This window comes from Dreissena polymorpha, chromosome 4 (genome assembly GCF_020536995.1).
Source record: "Dreissena polymorpha isolate Duluth1 chromosome 4, UMN_Dpol_1.0, whole genome shotgun sequence".
NCBI lineage: Eukaryota > Metazoa > Mollusca > Bivalvia > Myida > Dreissenidae > Dreissena > Dreissena polymorpha.
Window position 1 is genome coordinate 104035518 of NC_068358.1, and position 16181 is coordinate 104051698.

Consider the following 16181-nt stretch of genomic DNA (forward strand, 5'->3'; position numbering starts at 1 on the left):
TATCTAGACTTTTTTGTAATAACATATACCAACTGTTATGTTATCAAGCATCTGTATAAACAGGTAAATACATGTGCTTTACTTACATTCACCTGTTGTCTGATGAGGAAATTAACGGTGTTTTACTTTCATGAATTTATATGACCAACCTAATAATTGTTCTTTATCTGCATGCTTATATATCATCAGTACAATACGTGTTCTTTTTATTCATCACTTATATGACTAACAAAAAAGGTCTTCTACTTACATGCATATATATATGGACAACACAATAACTGTGTTCTACGTACCTATTACCAACACAATAAATAAGCTTCTTACATCCATCTTTATGACCTACGCAATAACCGTGCTCTGCTTGCATGCATCCACTAATATTGCCAAGAAAATAAAATGAATGTAAGTAGCATGCAACCATTTGTCCAAGACAAACAAAAACATGATTAGCTGACACGAATCAAAGCCATCATTACACTATTTAATTATCTGCTTACAAATTGCCCGTGTAGTTCCATCCATAGATGTGATTTAGAGATTTCTTGAGCTCTGCCGCGACGTTACAATGCTGCAATATCTGAAGGACAAGGAATCTTCTACAACCACGTTTGTCATACATAAGGCAAACATACTTCAGGATTCGTTTTTTCGTGGAGGAAATAACATCAGTTCTAATCTGGAGTATTAAAAGAATAATTGCTGAAATATACTATATAGTTTGCAGTATAGTATCCCATCGATATTATTCATATTTATGATTATTTTATGTATTATTTCTCTTGTAACACAATTTGTTCCAAGGTTATTAATAACGTCATTCCCCGATGAGCATTATGTAGTATCCATGTTTGTGAAGTCTTCACAAAATATGTCATCATACGAACTCCGAATTTAAAGCCGACTGGTCAATCTATCTCAAGCAATTCAACGGAATCAATTTAAGGCCTAACACCTGCTAACCATGCAGTTTCTATACAAAAGAAAATCGCCACTACCAGTCAGAATAATTTTACAATTCATTAATTTTTAAAACCTATTATGGTATAAATACACTCACGGTATTTATTGGTATACTGAGTTAAATGTCAAACGTACATGCGTAATTCTCACCCCAAACGCGATTACGATATACCCTACGTGAAATTATCAGATTGCTGACCTTGTTTTAAACATGGTCGACCATGTTTAAAATACTATTGTTGATCTTGAAATAATCATGTTTAGACATGGTCAATATTTATTGACGCTTTGGAAAGAATGGTTGATAAAGACAATTGTTTATCTGGTTACATGGCAATACAAATTGTCATGGTCAAGCTTGTTTCATAGACTGATGTGTTTTATAGCCGCCTTAGTACCATTCCTTGTGCCTAAAGGGATTTATTTGATGCTTTCTGGTGAAATCAGTGAATTAAAACTGATAATTATGTTTCAAACAGTGAACATGAAAAGTGAAAATTAACAATAATTTGCACTTTTTCTACTGTGCAATGAAGTTGTTTTCATGCCATGACGTCATTATTTTAGTGTTATTATCCTGTTTTGATACAAAAATAAATAATGTATTAGCATAAAATAAAAAAAGCGTTTAATTCTATGAAATATCGATTTTAATTAACTTGTGACCATAGACAGAATATATTTTCATGAGTGGAGCAAATATTATTTTCTATGATCACTCGTTATTTAAAATCGATATTCCACCAAATCAAACAAATATCGTTTATGTATTTGTTATGTTATGATAATTTTTGGAAAAAAGCATTCTTTAAAATAATGTTTATAAGTATTGAATTGCCTGTAATCTGATCCAGTTAACTGTATTTATAAACAAATATTATCACAGGTGATACAAATATTAAATAAGTTTTCGTGGAGATTGGAATTTCGGTTTGCTTGCAACCATGATAACGCCTGTGCAATTTTTTTTTAAGTGTTTTGGATATGTTCTTCCTACAAACATGTTGTAACCATGTGAATAAACATTTTGTACGACTATCATCAGTCTTAGCATGTTCATTAAACAAATTGCAGAACCCTTCTTAAAATGAATATCGGTAGCATAGGTTCCATAACCGATTTCGCTAAGAATATTAATGTGCACAACATAAAATCACGACAATGTCCGTGTAATAAAACATCCTTTTGACTCTAGCATTAGGTAGAGAGGGTAAAACCGGTTTACCCATCTGGTCTGTCCGTCTGCATGAAGACACAAACATATCCGACGAAGTACCCCTACACGTTTTATAAAACAAAATTAATATCGTTAATATAAGCTACATCAAGCCCATTATCATATTTAACTTTTAAGACGTAATGCCCCTTTCAACTTTGCCCCTTTCAAGCTCTAGTTTGAGCAAATAAATTTGTAAAACTACTGCATAGTTTACTAACAATGCACATATACATATATGCCGTGCTCTTTGAAAAGGGGGTTTAATTCATGTGCGCAAAGTGTAGTCCCACATTAGCCTGTGCAGTCCGCACAGGCTAATCAGGGACGATACTTTACGCAAAATTTGATTTTTGATAAGAAGATACTTTCTTGAAACGAAAAATATCATTAAAGCGGAAAGAGTCGTCTCTGATTAGCCTGTTCTGACTGCATCGGCTAATCTGGGACGACACTTTACGCACATTCGTTAAACCCCCTTTTCACAGAGCACTGATCGTATATCTCTACCGCCCTTTCGACGATGTGCACATTAATACGACTGTGCACACACTAGCAATCATTCTTGTGTAGGTTTATCATACATTATGTATGTGTTTCATGTAACCTTTTTCGTAGCATATAAGTTAATCATTTGCATTCGCGTTGTAAGGACTCAGTTGCTTTATGAAGACATAATATCAATCGTTTAAATAAAAAATATCGCTTGTCAGAAATGTACGCACTCCCAACAACAATACGCTGGAAAGAGCATTCCTTTTTGATAATATGTGGAAGTATTTATTGGTGTCTTATATGTAAAAAGACAAGAGGCTTTGCGCTTCTTATAGTTAAACAATAGCGATATTGGATATACTATAATGTTAAAACATTAAACGTGTATTATTATTAAACGGCAAGAAACAATTAACATTACTGAATTTTAAAACACGCATACAAACCGAATACCACGATGAAATAATAAAAAAACGATAATAAACACAACTTTGAAAATAAACGATTAAAAACCGAAACAATAACGATTATAGCGAAACCTCAAAACGACCGTTGTGCTACTGGTTGGTTATTTGAGATTTATTACTGACTTTTTACATTACTTTTCTCTCACCACAATATGGTTGACCGTCTGCCGTTGTGTTGCCAAACAATGTCTCAATGAATTTGTTGGAGGTTCAAATTTTATGTGAACAAAATCAGTTGAAGGGATTGAGCGATAGTTTGTTCTGTCAGGGGCTTGATCGTATAACCTTGCCCACATTTGCCTGTATTATCCCTTTAATTATCTGGATACATTTCATTAGTTTGATGTATAACATTAGACGCTATGATTGACTGGATATTGCATAAGACGACCCGATTCGATAACACAACTTTGACTGCTGCGTTCTGGAAATTGACTGTAAAATATGATTAAACAGATGTTAAAAATAATGAGTAAAAAGTTAATATAAAATTTAACTCGTAAAATCGTTCGATCTTGTTGAAATATAAATAAATCAACTGACAGTTGTATTTCGCTATATTCTGATATAATTAAAAACAAAATAATGTTTAATTGAGACGGATAATTACATTAAGGAAATGAAATTACATTTTGATTAAATGTATATTAATAAAACAAAATGTTAAAAGTAAGAAACCAGAACATTATCGATCATTTTGTTCAAAAGATTTAAAATTAAATGCGTCATTTTTAAGCTGGTGTTTAATTTGTAGTACTCTTATATATAAAATGTCAAAAATTGATATCGGACGCATATTTTCATAATATGTTTACCATATCTAAATGGTTAAACAATATTTAAACTTGTTACTTTGTTTTGGAGAGTCTACGCACATGTTTACAATTGGAAAAGCACGACCGACGGGAGCTGTCTTTATATTGCATATTAGAACAGATGAAAATGTCTTATATATTGAAATAAAAAAACAAATACTCATTTTACCCGCTTTAAATGTGAGAAAAGAATTAAAATAAATAAATAAGTAAGAAAATAAATAAGTAAGAAAATAAATAAATAAATAAGAAGAAGAAGAAGAAGAAGAAGAAGAAGAAGAAGAAGAAGAAGAAGAAGAAGAAGAAGAAGAAGAAGAAGAAGAAGAAGAAGAAGAACAATAACAATAATAATAATAATAATAATAATAATAATAATAATAATAATAATAATAATAATAATAATAATAATAATAATAATCGTCAGCATCATCATCATCATCATCATCATCATCGTAAAAGAAATTATAACGACAAGTAAAATGAAATTATATTTTGATACTTAATTGTGTTATCTTTAAAATAATAATTATTATTATTTTCTTTATAATAATAAATTTTATTTAAAAAAACAAATGCATGAATTTAATAAAACATTTATGTGTTCAGGTTGTAAAATGTTTAGAATTTATTAAAACTTATTTTTTCTCCATAAATGCTTGGAAAAGATTCCTTAGTTGAAGGAAAAACGGAATATTTTTGTTAGTTTTTGTTCTTTTATTTTCATCTCGATGCAAATTACCAACATAACAAAACAAAGGACAATCAAACAATGAATTTTCTTAATCTTATATAATATTTACAGCTCTCTTTTGATAGTTAAAGGAGCCTTTTCACGTTTTGATAAATTGACAAAATTAAAAAAAGTCGTTTCAGATTCGCAAATTTTCGTTTTATTTAGTTATGATATTTGTGAGGAAACAGTAATACTGAACATTTACCATGCTCTAAAATAGCCAATATATACATCTTTTGACGATTTAAAAACCTGAAAGTTATAAATTGTTGCAACGCGAAACGATTGAATAATTTGGAGAGTTATGTTGTTGTCGTTATATTTTGTGAAACTACGAGGATTGCTTATATTAAGTATAAAAAACTGCATACATTGCGTGTGCGCGAACGGCCGAGTGGTCTAAGTGGCATTTATACTTATACTCCAGGACCCCAGGGGTCAGTGGTTCGAGCCCAGTTGGAGTTACTTCTTTTTTTTATTCCCGATTTTTTACTGGAGCTTTTTACTTCCAATGTTTACAATCATCAATATAAAGCATTTAATGACAAACTTCAAAACATGCAGAAGTCTGTGAAAAGGCCCCTTTAAATATGTTTGTCGCACCAGAAAAATTCAGAGGATTGTTATAGTGATTTAATTAACATTTTACAAAGAAAATCATACTTTCTTTTTAAACAGGTTTAAGATCAATTTCAAGCATCGCTGAAACTTTAAGAGAGCACGTGCGTCAAAATGATTACATTTACTTGAGTGAGAGAAATACATTTCTCAATTGTCAAAACAACAATGAAACCGTTAGATGACGCAATTCATTCTTTTCAATAAAAGGTTATCGAAGAAAAAGAAAAAAAAGAGAATTATTTCGGAAAATTTTAATTTAAAAGCAATCATAATCATCGATTGATCTTTACCATCAAAGGCGGAAAATGAAGCTCTACGAGGAAATATAAAATATTAACTATCGGTAATAAAATAGCTTTAAATTCAGCTGACGAAGAAAAATCGCATCTTTGCGGGTTTCAAACCAGTGTGCTAATTTCGAACTATCTCTCCGAATAAGTGCGCCATATGACATACAATTTCCAGCGCTGTAAACATGTCAATGTGGCAAACTTCGTCCCGTGGACGTTGGGAAATTCGCAACTGCATCTGTTACTGTGACAACCAACATACCACAATACCTCTCTGGAGGATCATAAATCCCACTTTCAATTTAAAGTTCAATATTTAATCAAAGAAAATCGGTATTAACTATTTAGAAACGAGTGTCAAAAATACTTTGAGGGTTTTAATGCTCTTATTTGACTGCGATTGGGAGGTAATATTTCGATGCCTTGTCTATCCGTCCGTCTGTCGGGAATATTCATTTAACTGTCATGATATTCGTGTATATTTTTTTCCGAAACAGATGTTTATTTGTGTTGAATAGATAATAAAAAGTAATGTGAACAGTAAAGTAATTTTGTTAGAACATTTTAGATAACAAACTACATTTGAAAAACACGTCGGTTATGCCTTTATTAAATTGATCGACCACTGTTTCGTTTTAAAATTCTCGTTGGTTTGATTCTGTTTTAATTTATGTTACTTTTCAATCTTCATCGAGAAGCAATCAGGAAAAACTAAAGTGAACATTTAATTGTCATCGCAACACAATCTGTCTGCATTGGAACACCAGTTCTTCAACATTCCAATCAGCTGAAGACAAACGACTCGTTTAATATGCAAAGTAGTCATGCGCCAAATTTTAACAAGGCACCATGTCGCTGGTGTCAACTACTCAAATATTTTAATTGCTTTTAATTAATGACAATGATATCCAAAATGTGTAACATATACAATGCTTTTGCATACTGACACACGTCCAGCCCGGTTGGGGTCAAGCCAGCACACGAACCACGCCCATTTTGATTGGCTGTTATGTAAACAGGCCCGTCCTACCGTTATGTCGTAGCGTTTACAATTACAGGAAATAACGAGCGACTGGTAACCGCCTTTGTATCCCAAAGACAGATCACGTGCGGAGTCTTTACGTAACAAGGCCTGGCTCATTAATCATTTCATCGATATCCAAATGGAGGTAAATTTTAAGGGCTATTCTTTTATTAAAATTTTCTAATCATTGGCTCAACTGCATATAAAAGTGATCAAATGCTAGAACACAATTTATTATGAAGTTCTTTCTTAAGATTTGATCCTTATTGATTTTATCCATCTCAGTAGCAGTAAAGACAATGATCATGCATAAGAATTGTGTTGTAATATTTAAGTCAAATTTCTAGAATAATGTCTAAAACAATTTATCGTTATCTCTTATTCATATACTATGTTAAAGTATTTTCTGTCATTATTACAATACTAAAATTAATGATTTCAAAGTGCAGATACTCGCTGCAAAATGCAACGCGTTTTAGAGTGAAAAAAATGAATCTTGTGAAAATCTTTTCTGTAAAATGTTACTTACTCTTTGAAATTTAAAATGACAAAGAAACGTTAAAGAAATTTCATGGCAATGTCTAATACACAGTGTTTGGTACAAAAAGAAATAACAGCGACATGTGCGAATGGGAAGAAAAATTCAGATAAAGGTTTTCTTTGATGTTGCCTATATTGAGAAATTATACACACCTATAGCGCTATTTTTGGTCTGTGGTGGACATACATGACATTGTCTATACATGATTTACGTATGGTGATATTTCTTTTGAACACATGAGCCGCGTTCTGAGAAAACTGGGCTTAATGCATGTGCGTAAAGTGTTGTCCCAGATTAGCATGTGCAGTCCGCATGGGCTAATCAAGGACGACACTTTCCGCCTAAATTGGATTTTTGCTAAGAAGATACTTCATTTAAACAAAAAATGTCATAAAAGCGGAAAATGTCGTCCCTGATTTGCCTGTGCGCATCGCACAGGCTAATCTGGGACGACATTTAAAGCGCATGCATTATGCAAAGTTTTCTCAGAACAAGACTCTTATCGAGATAAAGATAAAGAAAAATCATTGGCAGAGTAACATTATCATGTCGATTGAAACAGATATTAAAACATACACACTGTCAAGTCGATGTCCGTGGCTTTCATTTGCTCTTTGAGCCTTTATAAAATAATCACTTATACAGTTTAACTGCAACAAAAACAAAAATACAATTACTTTAGTTAGCAGATCTATAATTGTCATAATGTGTATACTCTAGTATATTTTTTGCAGGTGTCATGGACGAAATTTTAATTTTCAAACTTTAGACATTTGAAGAATTCAGCATTCAATAAAGTAAGATCATCTTAACATCAATTAATATTAATTTTATTTTATTTGTTATAGTTATTGATTTGTAAATGTTTGTATCCAAAGCTCATTTTATTACCGTACCGGCAAAAACAGTATTAAACAGGAGGCTTAAGTGGAACAAGTTTAAGCATTTCTCAAATAATGCATACTATTAAATCAACAAATGAATACAATTACGCTAAGAGGTTTATTCAGTAGTAATACTGCTATTTATTTAGCTATTGCGGTCCTTAAACTAAGTCAAACTTGCATAAAACACCCTGTCAATAGCGCGTAATTTATGCACGAATCCGAAAGTAAATCTTTCCGCTCGTCGTGGTATTCGAGTGCACGAGATTAATTTCTTAGGAATAGAGATTAATAGGAAATAAATAAGCATACGGGCCACGATCACTTTCAATGACATTCATCTATTGCAATTGACTGATTAATGAGAGAGATCGTTTTAAATTTATCCCAGGAATTTCAATATAAAATGACACTACCATTAAATACGGCATGGCTAGTACGCATGCGCAGTCAGGATGACTATACGGGCATAAACCGTTATTTAAATATTTTGTTTAGAAATGCGGATAGCCTTTTATATGCGATAAATTATAAAACATATTTGAACCTTGTGCTACATGAGACACTCATAGTTATTATTTAAAAACCAGTAAAATAATGGTAATATAGCTCGCATTCTTAACTGATTAGTGTTCATTGGCATGTTGTACTAAATGATTAATGTAAAAGCAATCAGATTGTCTTTTGCTTATTTCTTTTTTATATTAAGACGATAATTAAGCTAGACATGCAGCGACGGTTTTTTTTTTACTTGTGGGCATGAATTATACATGTTTAAAAAAGGCTCCCCGTGTAAGTACAGAGAGTAATTGCTTATTAACACATACATGTATTTAAATCTGGTACTAATTACACATAACAGTCACCTTTGTGATTAATGACCCAAAAGAACCTTATCTTTGACAACCCAAACCAGTGTTTGTTTGAGTGTTGCATTTTATTCAGCGACCGGCATTCACTGCCATTCGCCACGTTTATTGCGGTGGCATGTTTTTTGCTGGATCTTTGAACACAATATTAATTCCTTTACAAATAACAGCCTCGTGTATTGTTTAGCGAGAAAGCTGCACACACAATGTTAAATACCCTATATACAACATAATCAACATGACATCAATGCGGTGTTCGCTGTGAGTCAACCATTAGACCCTACAAAACATCGATACAAACACTTAAATCAAGTATTAAACACATTCGCTAGTCCGATTATTTTGATATTTTAACACATTATCCGAAGAAAATACCACTAAATGATATGTAAACTTCAAACTCGGATTTGGCCGTAATTAATTGTTTCTTTATTGTAGAAGGGCCGCGCGAAACTAACAAAGATTATCTCGGAATGTAGGAGTCAATCTATTTAACCGCCCAGATTTTCGTTGGCGCTTTGCTGTAAAGACTCTTTGGGGATCAGATCCCAGGGATCAACATTTTTCTTTTGGCAGGATAAATCTAGGGGTAGCAGCCTTACTCGCTCGGTATGCTAATGTAGATTTATACTGTCACTTACTGAATGTTTAAAACTAAGTGAATGCTGAACAACGTGGTGACACCATCGTGGTTACAGCTTAACTGTAATTCGACGTTCTGCATCTTATTCGTGGGAACAACATCAATGTTAAGAATTGATTTTTGAGCCGACTGTTTTTCCAGTGGCTATCATCACAGAAATACGCGAGCTATGTAATGTATTTAATGCATAACGTTTATGCTTACGAGATAGAAGTTACAGCTGTCAATTTCATGTATTCTTTTGTTCTTGTTCCGTAGTAGTTCGCTAAGACAACCAAATCTGATTTCGGTCTTCAATCATAGTATACCTTACATCATCATGATTCATCCCAGGTCCGTTATTCAGGTTAATATACCGAACCATTTTAAGGGGTCGATACACAAGTATTTTGCCCGCTGGCTGCCGGGCATCATTTTGTGACCGGGCCGACTCGGCTCTAAAGGTTTGCTATAATAAAAAAAATGCAAATATTTACCGAGTTGTTACTATTTCGTCTGGTCGAGATAACGCATTCGCACATAAATGCCGTCATTGTTCTATTTAACATATGCAATGTTGATGTCACTTACGGCCATGACGAAGCCACAATCTTTAAAGAATATAATTTATTTAAATGACATACATGTACGTTGTTTCCCAAAATATTTGCCTTAGAAATAACAATCCCGTAATTGCCGGTATAGTGTTGTTGTTGTTATTGTTGAGCGTGAATACATACAGTAAAATATGTGAGGCTAGACCCCACTACACAAAAGAAGTGCTAAGAAAGAGATGTGTTGCCTTATTCCTTATATAATATATACATTTAACTTGCTACCAAAGCATATCATTTCAACTGTCTTTTGCAAGTTATATACATCATACACCCAACAATTGTTGTTCATTATTGAAAAAAATCAGCATGAAACCGTTCTCTTAGAACGTCCGGTTTACATATGTGTAGCCTCAATTTGCTAGTATTTCGCAATAACAGTGTTTCTTACGCAAACATTAAGCGTCTGCGATATTAGAAAATGCAAGTATTAAAGAATACCTACTAATCAGCCCGAAAAAGTTAACGGACATCGTATGTGAACTTTAAATGTACAATAAATGATTTACTAACTCAACATTTCATGCTCATATAAAAAAGCAAATAATCATAAGTTAATAAGGCCGTTCTTATAAAGTTGCAATTTATTTACTATCAGCTTTTAATCGTTCATCACAGTGAAAAATAGGCATGTTATGATCAAATACTAAGTATATGAATGTCAGCGTCGAAGCCACGCTGAGGCACACCGAGGCAGTTTTTCCTCGGCTAAAATTTGCAGAGCAATGTTGAAATTACAAGGAAAAAAGGAAAATTTATGTCAAAGAATAAAATCTGTATAAGAAATTGAGGCAATTTAATGAAATTTAGGCACTATGATATTCACAAAGAAATATTATCATTGAGTACAATTGGTTCATGTTGAGGCAGATAATTATTTCAATTTAATAACTTCAATTGATGCCAAAATGGCTCAGCAAAATGATTTGGAAAATCCGTATATTAAACAAAGCGTCACACTTCGATGCTGTAATCATGGTGGACATCGGAACGTACCGAGCTAGAGTCGGGTGTTTTACGGCCAGGTCTGGGTCTATTTTGGACCCAGACACACTTCGGGTGGTTGGCGTTTTCGGCTTTATTGGTATTTTCCTCTTAATGGCCGGCATCGAGTTAAATCTGGGACCGTTTCAGGTGGTAAGAATCTTTGTTTACATCAGAAGGTTCAAATTATGATATCCCGCGTATTAAACTGTGTTTATGTAAAGAAGGTCACGTCTTTTTTTTAATAGTCAATGATTAATGATAGAACTGACAGAAAATGATGACCTGACAGAAAATGATGACGCAGTGCTAAAACAAAATTTTACACAAGAAAATTTAAAAAAAATGGCCAGAAACTTTATTGATTTAACTTAAATATTTCTACTCCTCAATTTGTCAATGTGACGCAATCGGTAACGCGTCAGACTCTGGATTCATTGACCACTATTATATTGTCACTGCGTTGGTTCGAATCCCAGTAGGTCCGTTTTTTTACAAATAACTACCAACAATGATCCTTTTTATATGTGCTTATGATTGAAAACGCTTTTGATTTAATGTATTTAAACAATTTGTTTTGAAATAAAAGAGCCCTATGGTGCTTTCAAGCTCTAAACTGAAAAATAAATCGTCCATGTAAACTTTATTGATACTAAACGGTCATATGTAGCGTCCACGATTCCGATAATTTTGGCATCAAATGTGGTTTAAATGGCCTTTAAAACGCATCAGAGACGTTCGAGATATAAAAAAAAATTCCGTGTGGGGGGGGGGGGGTTGTGCCCCCGGACCCATATATCCTAAAATGACCTAAGATACTGCCTCGGCTAAATTTTGGGTCTGGCTACGCCACTGAATGTGCGATTGATTCACCAGAATGTGTTACCAATTGCACGTTAAAGCCTTTACTAAATATAACCATATAACGCATTCACTGATTTATGTAAATGATTGGTATTGTTCTTTTCCCTTCATCGAACGAAACATATCCCCGCTGTAATAGATTTAAGTATTAAGACATTTGCTACGTTTAATTAATCAAGTGTCAATATTTAATTTATTATTCAGTTTCTTACAGCTGAATACAAGGATATTGCATGATTGTTATTTATCTTGCCACTTTTATATTGTAAAAAAGATAATGCCATTGTGTCGATCTGTTGTCCGAGCTTTAAAGATAATTAATATGTCATAATATATTAATTTGATGCTGTTTTGTATCCTTAAATGTTGGAATGACGGATTCGATCATTCAATAGTAAACCACGCCTTGCATATGTCTCGCTAGCGTTCTAGATGACAATTTGATAGTTATACATTCATTCGAATCAACAATAAATCGAATGTTACCGAAAGGTGTCAGCAATCTGCATTAAATAGACTCAATTTCTTTACCAGAAGTGTTTTTTCGTATTTCAAGAGACAGCTTTTTTAATCCCTTGCAATTTCATTTTTTAATAAAATAGATGAACAACAGCGTGTGCATTTTAGATGTTGTTTCAATATTGTTTCGAGACATCAAAAAAGCATTATGCTTCCCTTTGCTGTCGCAGAAGACCACAGGAAAAAAGAGACAATAATAAATCATAATGTACAAACTATTAGTTCCGTCATTTAAGACCGGACTGTAAAGTCTCAATAAAGCCTCTATAACGCTCAAAATCAACGAAAATTTCTTTAAGTATTTCGTAAAATTATGTTAACCCCTTAACAATCAGTGTTCCTTATAGCAATAGCCACAATTTCAACGCTAGATGTGGTATGATTACATAGATTTGTGTAGATCAAAAATGCTCGTTTTTATTTATTTGTGATACAATTAATTCCATTTTAATGTCCCGCGAATATATATATTCATACGACACACAAACACCATGTTAGTGTTCATGTGTCCTATAAATAGATATCGTTGCGGGCAATTAAAATGGAATTAAATTCGCAAAAAAATAATAAAAACGAGCATCTATTTTACCAGACCACATCTGGCGTTGAAATTTCAGCAATTGCCATAAGGAACACTGATTTTTAATAGGTTAAGTTAATTTTACGAAAATGTGTACGAAATTTTCATTGATTCTAAGTAGTAATGTTACTTTAAACTAAATTTATCTTTAAATAGTGTTTTATAGTACACATGCTAAAGAAGTACATTTGTATTGAGATTTGTTTTCGTTACCATATTATCTACTTCCCAAACAAAATTATGTGTTGTTACTATTAATTCAAATTATGTATCAACATGGGTTAGATTTCATTGACGATTTCTATGTACTACTGATACAAGTTCGTCGTATTCAACATACAGGATTTAGAAAATGGTTATGATACGCTTGATCTTTCGCGTAACACTTGATTTCAAAGATAATTATCAAAACTGATTCTAAGCTTCTAAAAATATTACCTCGCAACGTCAACTACATTTTTGTGAATTCTCAAAATCAAACGAAATTATAATCGCGCTAAGTCACGACTGTAAACTCGTCCAGAAAAAATGAGATGTCGGATAATACCCAAATTGCCATCCCTGTTACTACACGCTCGTAATGCAGGCATTTTGTTTCTAAAGGATTGGTGCGCTTTCAGAGGCAGGCAAATTAATTGTTTACTAAATCAAAAGTTCAGTAATAAACGACGTCACGTGTTTGTAGAAACACGACCCGCGGGTCAGACGATAAAATGTTCATCCTTTTGATATACCGACTGGTAGCACTGTATTTCTGTCCAAACATAGAATTGTTTGAGGCTGTTAAGATAAACACTTACAAATGTACAAAGGCGACAGGCAAATTTGGAGATTACGCCGGATTAGAACGGTTTTATAATATTCCGACGGAAAATGCCGTTTTGTCATTTGTCTTCAGTAGATATATTTCGTATTTAATACCAAACAATTTATCACGCAAGATGTATCAATACACTTGAAAAGATACCTCATATTAACTCAAAAAACGATGACAAACGTTCGTTATTGCAAACAATCCTTTTGACAATGTTGATTTCTGTTGACTATTTGAATAATGTGGACACGAACATGATGCTGGTGCTGCTGCTGATGATGAAGATAATCATGAGATACTGCTTCTAGTTCTACCAATACATCGAGAACATATAATTAGGTTTAAGTAGGTTAAGAAAAATACGCAAAAGATGTTCACTATTTTTACACAGGGACCTAACCAAACACATTTTTGTATAGGTCCCTGTTTTACACTAGTGCGACTACTGAGGTGATGTAACCAATACTACTACTACTACTGCTGCTGATAAGACTAATACAGCTGAATATCTGAATTCAGATACACATGTGCACAAAAGTAAATATTGTTAATTTATGTAGAACCTATCGAGCACATTAAAAGTACACATTTTTGTATAGGTCCCTGTTTTACACTAGTGCGACTACTGAGGTGATGTAACCAATACTACTACTACTACTACTGCTGATAAAACTAATACAGCTGAATATCTGAATTCAGATACACATGTGCACAAAAGTAAATATTGTTAATTTATGTAGAACCTATCGAGCACATTAAAAGTACACAACAATGATACAGAAATAGCAAATCAACGTGAAAGTTTTAAGATAGGACATGATATCTTGATAATCACTTGTATTGTCAGTCAGATTGATAAAGCAGAGTGCCATCTCGCCTTTTAAAACGGATTATTCTCAACACATTCATTCAATCTACGACTCTTTTTACTCATAAATGTTATAACAAATTGTTTGGGTTGCCTTCATATGATCTTCATTTATTTTTTTCATAAAGAAATAAAATAAAGGAAACAAATTTAATTTGTCCTACGCATTTACAAGTATCGTATGTTATATTAGTATAAATGTTATTGTTCTCAGTTCCATTCGCTTTATCAATATACAGCACACTACAAAGGGGAGCATGAGTGTCATTGCAAAAAATGTACATTGTATTAACATCAAAACATATAAGCCTCTGTAATGTAATTACTGCACCAGACACCTTGCGCGATCATTGCGTGGTCAGCTATAATCGCTAATTGTAATATGATAAATGACTAGACATGATCAGGATGTCATAAAATACGGACCTAGTATTACGATTAGTGTCATGTTTGTTCAAATCGACACGTTACGAAACCGGGGTTTCGCGTTAGGTCTTTGACAAAGACGCTGGATTTGGCGAACTTTAAGGACATACCTTCCTCGCGACCGGCCAGTATTTGGCATCTTATCTGCATTTACCGTTGTACCTTAGCTAATGTAATATTTGGCCAGCGTATACGGGCATCGTTGGATGAATCAATACCTCGGGAGAAGCGAGGCTTTGTGGATTTGAATAGAGGCACATGATAAGGGAAGATATTTTGACACGAAGGCTTACGGTAGCTATTATGCCCATGTTTGTACACGATATGTTCTGACATCGCAGCCGATAGTTTTAATTTGTCTGCCTGAAACATTTGGTATGCTTCGGATTTGGAGACTAAAAAGTTTTAATTTTGAATTTGAAAAGTAAATATAAAAAGGAAGCGTTTGAGATATTACATTTTCTTACGACAATTTTATCTGCCGTCTGATATTTTACGCGTGCGTGCAAATAAAACAATCTTGAAGGCTTGAATAAATTAGTATATCAATAGAATTCAGTCCTGGTTGCATACTGGAGTTTTTTAATAATTGTTCTGACACTGAAACAAATAAGTGCAGATATAGAAAGATTACCTGAAATTATTAAATTCAAAATGTCATTAAGTAAATAGAAGACGAGATGTCAGGACATGGAAGAGTAAGGTCCATATTAAATAATTCTGTCAAATTGGTCTAAATAAAAACTTCTGAAAGAGTGAATGAAATCATTGATTTAAATACGACATATCAGTAACAGAGAGTTCCAGTATATAATGTTGATTTTTTAACGTCGCACTTCATAAAAATTAAATCATTCATTCCAATCGATCAGCAAAATTGTGGTGTAACAAATGTCGAAATATTATATTCTGTGAGAAAACGTGTCATATAAATGCCCATATTGCTATCAAGTATTTATAAGAGCGATATACATT